General features: G+C 42.4%; 1 protein-coding gene across 1 annotated transcript in view; it reads right to left on the bottom strand.

Annotated features, from left to right (window-relative positions):
- LOC308403394 (NACHT, LRR and PYD domains-containing protein 12-like) overlaps nt 1–6,922 on the bottom strand; it is a 1,254,170-nt gene that overhangs the window by 531,089 nt on the left and 716,159 nt on the right. The window lies entirely within an intron of this gene.

Genomic DNA, 6,922 nt, shown 5'->3' with positions numbered 1-6,922 from the left:
TGGTTTCTGCTGGCCTCTGACATGATAAGACTAGTTGCATTAAAGCCATTAACTGTTTGTGAATATACACCTTTGGGCTGGGATGCTCTTGATAAGGAGCTTCATACCTTTTTACAGACTTTTGGGAGCCTAGCTGCTGCACCCCCTCTGTCTAACTGTTACAGAGTGTGTGAATATGTGTTTTTTAGAAGTATCACAGCTTATTTCTAAAAGAATACATGTTGTTTGCGGTGCTCTATTTAAAACTATTGGCCTGTGAAACTTTTAGAAAAGTGAAATGCCCTTAAAGTAGTTAAATCATCTATGTGTAATCATCGAGTCTAACTGCTGCAGACTAGTAGATAATTATAAGACTAGTTGCATTAAAGCCACATTTAGGTTGATACAGCTCTAGTGTGAATATGTACTTTTAGAAGTATCACAGTTTATTTCTAAAGGGATACATGTTGTTTGTGGTGCTCTATTTAAAAAAAAAAAAACTACTAGCCTGTGAAACTATTAGAAAAGTGAAATCTTCCTAAACTAGCTAAATTAAATGCTGTGTGGGAATACATGGTTTTTAGAAGTATCACTGTTTATTTCTAAAGGGATACATGTTATTTGCTCCTAAATAGCACTGAAGAAAATGCAAAAGGCTCCTAACTAGTTAAAATACCCCTAAAGTAGTTAAATTAAATCATCTATGTCTAAATAACAGAACTCTGAGACCTATACAATCCTTTAAAAAGAGTTTAATTAAAACACATAATGGTTTCATTAAATAATACTCTATTAAACACATGTGAACTCATATGACCCCTGGACACACACGCACGTGCAAAAAGTCAGTTCTAGCGCACGTGCACACGCACATGGACGCGGCGGGGGATAGGGGAGGGGGGGAAATGCCCTCGGGGTGGGGGGGGGGCAAAAAAAGGTATAGGTATATTACTACTCTGGACTAACAACACTGGTCTCTATGTGCAGCTGGCTGTGAGACCAGTGCTCAGGGAGCGTCTACAAAGTGCAACACTGAAAGAACATCACACACTAATTTGCTTCCAGCACTTTCACACAAACATCTACTGTCATTATTGTCACCAAACTCTGTGGATCCTTTATTGCAAATTCAAATGGGATTCAAATCAGACAAAAGAGGGTTATGAGGAAATATGATGAAATGTTGTGTATTAGTAGGAAGTTATTGAATCATTTTCCTCACAAACCAAACAAAATGATTGACAAACATGTTTTTACAAACTCAGTGTTGGACTTGGATCAGCAAGATAAGCTGATGTTTAAAGGCAGTTTAGTTTCGCTGTATGAGAGTCCAGTTATTACTCAATATTTATGGATGATGTTCTTTCAGTGTTGCACTTTGTAGACGCTCCCTGAGCCTCACAGCCAGCTGCACACGGACCAGCTGACATTACCCAGCATTAGAGGCGGGTGTAAAAAAATGGATTTTCCTATTTAAATGGTTTTAATTTGAATAAAGCGATGTTGATTCATTCAATCCTGAATCGATTTTTAATATAAATGTATTTTGCCAGAATCTCAGGTTAAAGCTCCCAAAAGTATTTCAACAACAACCAAAGAGATAAAACAGTAAATGAGAGCAGCTAAACGCACAAAGATGGAAACACAGAGCATGGATCGTTCACTCGACGGCACGTACACGGACACGCCGTCGGGGCTGAAAGTGGACAGCTCACAGATCCTGAAGCTGCAGGTTTCATCTGTCTCCAACCAAAACTGACTGAACCAGCAGCAGAAGAAGATCCAAACTACGCTTTACGTTTGATGAACATCGTCATGAATTCTCTCTGACTTTGACGTTTACTTCCTGCACAGCTCTCTCTCTCTCTCAGTGTACTTCAAGAACAGTTTACCTTCAAAAATCTGTTTCCTGCATTATTCACTGCTTATTACGCAACAGTCTGCTGTTGTGTTCACTGCTGTCGGCCTCCAAAAACAAAGCCTCATTTCTGCTGTTCAATACTGAAGAAATTGAAACATTTTAAAATGATGAAAGGTTACAAACTGTGATGGCTGCACTTACAGCCACACAGTGGTAATACCCACCATGTTAGTGTAGAGGCTTATAAGTAACATTGCATTCACATTTTTTTCTTTAAATATACGAATTTATTTACAGGACAATAAATAACTGGTTTTGGTTTAGAATTCATTTAACATATCCACATAACACTGCATTCTAAAATAAGTGCGCACATTTTAGTTTACACTGTTATGTATGATTATTTTTTTGTTTTTTGAGTTACCTTAGTTGCAGCTGTTCCAGTCCCTTGATTAAGGAGCCAAGAGGTGGAAAAGGGGCAGAGCGAGCTTTAAAGGAAGACTAAAAATTGGTTCACGCCATAACTCAGGACCATGGGGGGGAATTGGAGTTCATTATGTTTGGTTTAGTTAGGTTTTGTGTGTTTTACCCCTTCTTGTGTTTTTTGTGGGCTGATCAGCCACTATTTAAGTGTCCCCTTTGTCTCGTTAAGTTAGGTCAGTTTGTTTGAATTATCAGTTGTGTTGTCAACTTTGAGTAGAGTTTTGTTATTTTGACCTCTTTTATGGGCCCAATATTTTGATTCTTTTTGCATGAGTTAACCAATTATGTTTTTGGGTTAAATAAAAAATCATTTTTTTGGACTTTAACCTGTGCCTAAGTTTCCTTCACTGCTCGGTCCATCACAAGTGGTGTCAGGAGTGGGATCAGCAGTTGAAGGCGCAGGATTTTTTTTCTCTTTTTTTCCCCTCTTCACTTATCAAGCCATGCACAGAATGGGAAGGAGTGGCAGAGGAGCAAAAGGAGATTGTCAAATCCAGCCAGTTGGAGTGGTAGAGCAAGTAGAAGGAGGAGAGGAAAATGGAGCCTCTGGAGGGGTGGATAGTACTGAGAGCCAAGGTAAGGAGCCGACAATGTCAGAACTGGTTTCCATCCTTCATTCTCATATGGGTCAGCAGGAGGCCCAGGAAGCAAGAAGAAGGGAGGAGTTTATCCGCCAGGAACAGCGCTTTAGAGCACTGCAACATCAGTTTCAGCTGTTGCAGGTAGAAGTGCAAGCTCGTACCTCCCCGGTCCCTGAGCCTCAAATGGAGGTCTCTGAGCCTCAAATGGAGGAACCTAAACAACCAGAAGTAGAGTCCTTTGAAGAGGAGGATCCTCCCTGTGCTGGCTCCAGTAATGAGCAAATACATCCTCAATCAGGTCAGTCTCGCTTTTATGAACCCAGGTTGGAAAAATTGACAGAGGAGGATGATATTGAACATTTTTTAACAACATTTGAACGCATGGCTGTAGTTTGCCGGTGGCAAAAATGGACTGGGTTTTTCATCTGATTCCTTTACTCACTGGCAAAGCAAGAGGTGCGTATGTTCATATGGATATGGATGACTCTCTAGACTATGACAAAGTTAAAGCAGCTATTCTTCAAAAATATGACATTAATCCTGAGACATATAGACTGAGATTCCGTTCGCTGGAGGTAAAACCTGATGAGAATCCAAAAGAACTATATGCAAGATTGAAAGAGTTATATGAGAAGTAGGTAAAGCCAAAAGGAAAAATGGTGCATGAGGTTAGTGAAATATTAATTTTAAAACAATACTTGAGAATGCTGTCTCCTGAGTTACAGATATGGATTAAAGAACGCAATCCAAACTCTGCAGCGACAGCTGCAGAGCTGGCTGATGTGTTTGTGGCAGCACGGAGAAAAGGACAGCCATGGAGCCACACAGCATGGAAAATGAGAGATGGTTCAAAATCTGTCCCTCACTATCAGAAAGCAGGGGTGAGTAAACCTCCAAAGAGCCAGTCTGTCAATATGCCATCAAGACCTCCACCCAAGACTGTGATTTGTTATTTGTGTGGGATGGAGGGCCACGCAAAACCGATGTGCCCGAAGAATTTTACAAAAATAACTCAGATGTGTTTTGTGCCCCGACAAAGTGTGGAGCCTAAAGTGGAGTTTGAGAATGGTTTCAAAATGACCTTAGTTGAGGTTGATGGGAAACCATTAAAGGCCCTTGTTGACTCAGGAAGTACTCAGACTCTTGTGCACCGAGACTTTGTTCCCGCAAATAAAGTTAATAATGTGGAGACAATCCCTGTTCGCTGCATTCATGGAGATGAGAGGTCATATCCAACAGCAGATCTGTACATCAAGGTACAAGGACAAACGTATATTCTAAATATTGGTGTTGCAGAGAATCTGCCATTTCCAGTAGTGCTGGGTCGAGATCTGCCTGTGTTGTTTGACTTGCTGAATCCTAGTCATACATGCAATGTCGCAGTAACAAGAGCTCAAGCTAAGAAGAAAGAGGAGTCCCTACACCCACTCCGTGCCTTGCCCTTCTATGATGCAGACATAGAGACTGCACCCGGGAAGTCTCGTAAGTCACGTGGATAGAGAAGGCAAGAGAAGTTTCTACATACTGCTGTTCAAGAAGCTCCTAGCACAGAGCCTGAGTTACCTTTGGGTTTCAAAATCCCTGTTAATATTATTGAAATGCAACATGACGATCCATCTCTAACATCTCTGTTCCAGAATGCTGCAGAGAGGAACCAAGGGACTGAGCAAGAATTGAACAGCAGGGGGGAGTTTCTGCTGAAAGATGGCATTCTGTATCGGATCCAAAAGAAACTTGGACAAACAACCTATAAGGTCGCTATTCCAGATCAGCCCCGCTCTAGCAGAGTACTGCACATTAACCTGCTTAAGGAATGGGTGGAGAGACCAAAAGCAGATGTCTTTCTGATCCGGGAGGTTTCGGAGGAGGAGGAAGTGGATGATCAGTATCTGCCAAAACCCACTCCTCAGGACCTGGATCTCAACCATCTTCCTGAGGAAAGACAGGCTCAGGTGAGAAACCTGTGTAAATTAGATGTGTTCAGTGAAAATCCTGGTAGAACGGACATTGTGGAACATGACATTGTGTTGAAAGATGGAGCTTCTGTGAGGAGAATGAGTTACAGGATACCTGAGCGTCTACTGATCCCGTTGAAAGAGGAGATCGACCTGATGTTGTCACTAGGAATCATTGAAGCCTCGAAGAGTGAGTGGTGCCATCCGGTGGTCCTGGTGCCAAAGAAGGATGGCAGTATCCGTTTCTGCATAGACTTCAGGTACCTAAATGCAATATCACAATTTGATTCATATCCAACTCCCCGCATTGATGACATGGTTGAGCGCCTTGGGAAGGCCAGATACCTGACAACAATAGACCTCTGCAAGGGTTATTGGCAGGTACCACTGACTAAGCGCTCAAAAGAGCTGACTGCTTTCCGGACCCCGTGGGGCTTGTTCCAGTTTAAAGTCATGCCCTTTGGACTGCATGGGGCCCCGGCAACATTCCAGAGACTGGTGGACCAGATACTGTCTGACATGTCTGATTTTGCTGCAGCCTACCTTGATGACATAGTGATTTTCAGTTCTACCTGGGAAGAACACCTGCAACACCTGGAGAAGGTATTGGGGCGTCTTCAGTCTGCAGGGTTGACTGTTAATCCAGCTAAGTGTGCCATTGCCAAGGCTGAAACTGAGTACCTTGGGTTTGTGATTGGAAATGGAGTGATAAAACCTCAAGTCAATAAGGTCACCGCCATAGAATCCTGTCCCTTGCCAGAGACCAGAAAACAGCTGAGATCATTTTTAGGTAAGGCAGGATTCTATCATCGGTTTATCCCTCATTTCTCCGCCAGGGCAGCTCTTCTGACGGATCTGACTGGTGCCCGAAGTCCCAATAAGATCACCTGGACAGAGGAGGCTAAGATGGCTTTTCAGGACCTACGACAATCTCTGAGTAGGAGCCCAGTCTTGCACAGCCCTGTTTTGAGAGAAATTTCATTCTTCAGGCTGATGCCTCAGAGAGAGGATTGGGAGCTGTTCTGTTACAGGGACCGCCTGGAGAGCGTCATCCAGTGGCCTTCATCAGCCGCAAGCTGTTTCCGAGGGAAGTGCGATACTCAACCATCGAGAAGGAGGGACTTGCCATCAAATGGGCCCTGGACTCCTTTAGGTATTATCTTCTCGGACGGGAGTTCATATTGGAAACAGATCACAAGGCTCTTGTGGTCTGTGGATAGAGAGAATGAAGGATAGAGAGATGGATAGAGAGAATGAAGGACACAAATGGAAGGATCACGCGATGGTACCTTGCAATCCAGCCATTCCGGTTCACTATCAACCACATCTCCGGCAAAGATAACTGTACTGCAGACTGTCTCTCTCGCTGTCCCAGGGAGAGATCTGAAGAGGGGGAGTGTGTGATGGCTGCACTTACAGCCACACAGTGGTAATACCCACCATGTTAGTGTAGAGGCTTATAAGTAACATTGCATTCTCATTTCTTTCTTTAAATATAGGAATTTATTTACAGGACAATAAATAACTGGTTTTGGTTTAGAATTCATTTAACATATCCACATAACACTGCATTCTAAAATAAGTGCGCACATTTTAGTTTACACTGTTATGTATGATTATTTTTTTGTTTTTTGAGTTACCTTAGTTGCAGCTGTTCCAGTCCCTTGATTAAGGAGCCAAGAGGTGGAAAAGGGGCAGAGTGAGCTTTAAAGGAAGACTACAAATTGGTTCACGCCATAACTCAGGACCATGGGGGGGAATTGGAGTTCATTATGATTGGTTTAGTTAGGTTTTGTGTGTTTTACCCCTTCTTGTGTTTTTTGTGGGCTGATCAGCCACTATTTAAGTGTCCCCTTTGTCTCGTTAAGTTAGGTCAGTTTGTTTGAATTATCAGTTGTATTGTCAACTTTGAGTAGAGTTTTGTTATTTTGACCTCTTTTATGGGCCCAAGATTTTGATTCTTTTTGCATGAGTTAACCAATTATGTTTTTGGGTTAAATAAAAAATCATTTTTTTGGACATTAACCTGTGCCTAAGTTTCCTTCACTGCTCGGTCCATCACA

Source organism: Rhamphochromis sp. 'chilingali' (genome assembly GCF_963969265.1).
Source record: "Rhamphochromis sp. 'chilingali' genome assembly, chromosome: 1".
In the NCBI taxonomy this organism is placed as follows: domain Eukaryota; kingdom Metazoa; phylum Chordata; class Actinopteri; order Cichliformes; family Cichlidae; genus Rhamphochromis; species Rhamphochromis sp. 'chilingali'.
This window is presented reverse-complemented; position numbering and strand designations above follow the sequence as displayed.